We start from the raw sequence: 3,867 nt of genomic DNA on the forward strand, positions 1-3,867 counted from the left end.
CGACCACCGCGACCGGGCGACCCACCGCGACCCGGAGCGACCACCGCGACCCGACCGGGCGACCCACCGCGACCCGGGGCGACCACGGCGACCCACCGCGACCCGGGGCGACCACCGCCCGACTCGGGGCGACCACGCGACCCACGCGACCGGGGCGGACCACCGCCGAACCCACCGCGACCCGGGCGACCCACCGCGATCCCGGGGCGACCCACGCGCCCAGGGGCGCGACCCGGGCCGAACCCACCGCGACCCGGGGCGACCCACCGCCGACCCACGCGACCCGGCGCGAACCCACCGCGGACCCAGGCGACACCAGCGACCCACCGCGACCCACGCCGACCCACGCCGACCGGGGCGACCCCAGGGCCGAGCCCACCGCGTCCCGGGCGACGCCACCGCGACCCCAGGGCGACCACCGGGACCACCGCGACCACGGCGACCACGCGACCCGGGGCGACCCACCGCGGCACCCGGGTCGACCCACCGCGACCCCAGGGCGACCCACCGGACCCACGCGACCGCCGCGACCGCGGGCGACCACCGCGACCCACGCGACCCGGGCGGACCCACCGCGACCCGGGCGACCACGCGACCCACCGCGACCGCCGCGACCGGGGCGGACCACCGCCGACCGCTGACGACCCACCGCGACGACACGCCCAATTGGAGGCGGAATGCCCCGGGAAAGGGGTAAAAGAAGGAGTGGACTTTAGTCAGCTAATGTGCGACCTTGGAAAATGTTTTTGGGGATGTTTGTCCTGCGACATTTAAGTCGGCAGGACCTAGCTGGGCCGCCTCGGAGTTGCGCTACCCTTCGCAGAGTGTGGGTCTAAGTGGGGACCCTGCGGAAAAACGATACGCCGTGGCGAGCAGCCAGTCCAGGTTAGGGGTAGCGTCGGTTGTTACTTTCGTGTTTGTGAGCGACCCTGCCGTAAGCGGTATACTTCCGAAGCGGAAAGGAAGCGGCGCCATTTGGGGAAAAGAACTGGTAGTTGTTGGTCGAGCCGAGATATGATTTTGAGAGAGACGCCGTGAAGTGTGCAAAACTGGTGTGGTTGTCGAGCCTGCGACCGATTTGTGAAATGGCGCGTTTTACTGTAAACAGTTGGTCGTACCCGTTCTTTGTCGCTTTGGCCATTTTGTGTTTACCGGCGCTAATAACGCGCGGCTTTGTGGCCGTGCGCCTTAACGGTAGCTGTTGTACGTGTATCTTGAGCATTTCTTGCGTAGTGGCCCACCATCACTAACGGCGGCGACTAAGCTAAACCTCACCAATCCTGTTGATCGAGTTGAAGGGCCGGCCGTTGTAACCGGCCGTGGGTTTAAAACACAACGCAGGGTAGAAATCGGAAAGACTAAGAGGCAAGAAAGTTACACACGTAATAGATGGTATTTAGTTTTACACTCATGCATTTTGCACCGGCTACTGATGAATAAAGGTGTCTTATAAAGATAATATATTATATAAAGGTAATTATTACGCTCTGATGAATATCTATACACGTTTAGTTTATAGCTGCGCCTTTAGCTCTCATAACTGAGAAATGTCATGAAATATTATTTAAAAAAAGGTATTTTCGATATTTTCGCAGTAAGTAAAGAACCATAAATTACGGCACTCATTACCAAACCGTGACACGCATTTTGAGCAATGCTTGTTGCCGTGCTATAATTACGTTATTCCGACTTGGAATGACAGAAAAATATCCGGCCTATATACCCAATATCATCATATAATTATTATTATAATTATGAGCCCCTGATAACATAAAAAGTTAGGTCTCCCTTTTTAGAAAGACGCGGCAACTCTTCGACGACGATGGAAATGCTGAAAAATGACATTGGTCACCGGGGGAATGGAGGTTGTTCACGTTTGTTGGCCGTATGTGCGTGCGTCCTCTTAGCTCTGATGTCGGCACTACTCACTGTTATCATCGTAAGGTATAAAAATCTTTCATATTTTCAATATAATTAACTAATTATGTTGATGATACAGAATTATTCTATAATTTCATTTAATTATTATGATTAATTATCATAATATAAATTATGATCGAGCAAATTATTATTATGATTAATTGCAAATAGTCACTATAAATATAATATTTATATAATTATTTATTATATATGTTATCAAAACTATTAAAAATACAACTAATAATTTATTGAAAATTAATATACAATAAAATCAATGGTAAATCCACTGAGCATTTAAACGTCTGTGAAGATCAAAAGTCAAAAATGAGAATATTTCTGTTCTGCTCAGTTTTTTTTCTTTCAATTTTAAAGTGGTATTTAATATATAATTTAGAGAATATTCTGCCGGAGAGGAAATTCACCAGTTACAGAAGCAGGTGGAGCTTCTGGAGCTTCAGCAAGCAGAACTTGATAGGATGGTAGGCGCCTACAATTCGTACGTAATTTGCGGAATATTTCCTTTTACACTACCACACGTACTGCCACACCTATACGCGCACACCACACACACGCACACACATATATTGACGTACGAGCACGCATGCACGCACACTCACGCACACGCACACACACTGTTATCATCGTAAGGTATAAAAATCTTTCATATTTTCAATATAATTAACTAATTATGTTGATGATACAGAATTATTCTATAATTTCATTTAATTATTATGATTAATTATCATAATATAAATTATGATCGAGCAAATTANGCACACCTTCACGCAGCACGCACACTCACACACTATCGCTCACACTAACACGATCACACACTAATCACACACACACACACACCACCATACACATCACTTCACTCACATTCACACACACACACCACGTACACACACACTTCACACACGACTACACTACACACAACACACACTACCACACATACACACATTGCACACATACACACATCACATCGCAACAGCTCACGCACAGCTAAACACGGTACATCACACACGCAGCACTAACACACTACAAACTACGCACAAACATCACACACACTTCACACAAACCCATCACTACACACACACACATACAACTACGCACACGCACACGGCCACACTGCCAGCACAACACATCACACACACACGCACGACACACACACTCTCTCTCTCTCTCTCTCTCACACACACAAGCACACACGACACACACAGCACACACATCACACAGCACACACACACTACCACGACACGCACATCTCTCTCTCTTCTCTCTCTCTCACACACACACACACAGTACTCTCTTTCTCTCTCTCACACACACACACACAGCACACACACACACACTACGCTACGCACGACACTATCACTTCACACAAACACGTACACACAGTCACGACACTTTCTCTCTCTCTCACACACTTCACGCACACACACACAACACACACACACACTACACACACAGCAGCACACGCACACGATACTACACCGCCATCACAGTACACACGCACACATACATCAACGTCTATCACACACGATTACCGTTATATATAATTATATTATAATATATATGTATATATATATTATATATATAATATATATTATATATATATATATATATATATATTCTTTTTTAGAAATCAGATGCCGGGTATGTGAAAACTGTGCTTCTGACCATTTTTGGAGTGTCTGATCCACCTAATGAAACAGATGAGTGGAGAGTGAAGCGAGCAGTCGATGGTGGCGATGTTAGCCTTGATCTTGATAGCTCTGTTGACATGACTCTTCGCGGTGAGTTGATAGGATGACACGGGACCATAATACTTTATAAATAAAATACTATAATCTTATTACTATGTTTACATTTATATTTGACACATAAATAGCGAGAGCGAGGGAGAGAGAGAGAGAGAGAGAGAGAGAGAGAGAGAGAGAGAGAGAC

The 3,867-nt window shown here is 47.8% G+C and overlaps 1 long non-coding RNA gene across 1 annotated transcript; it reads left to right on the top strand.

The window, feature by feature from the left end:
* The first annotated feature begins 1,729 nt into the window (after positions 1–1,729).
* On the top strand, positions 1,730–3,755 carry LOC106820196. The gene is made up of 3 exons (XR_001395573.1): positions 1,730–1,944; positions 2,315–2,399; positions 3,563–3,755. It is a non-coding gene; the product is annotated as an uncharacterized LOC106820196 (long non-coding RNA).
* The last annotated feature ends 112 nt before the right edge of the window (positions 3,756–3,867 follow it).

The sequence above is a fragment of the Priapulus caudatus genome, unplaced genomic scaffold (genome assembly GCF_000485595.1).
Source record: "Priapulus caudatus unplaced genomic scaffold, Priapulus_caudatus-5.0.1 Scaffold8273, whole genome shotgun sequence".
Classification (NCBI taxonomy): Eukaryota; Metazoa; Priapulida; class Priapulimorpha; order Priapulimorphida; family Priapulidae; genus Priapulus; species Priapulus caudatus.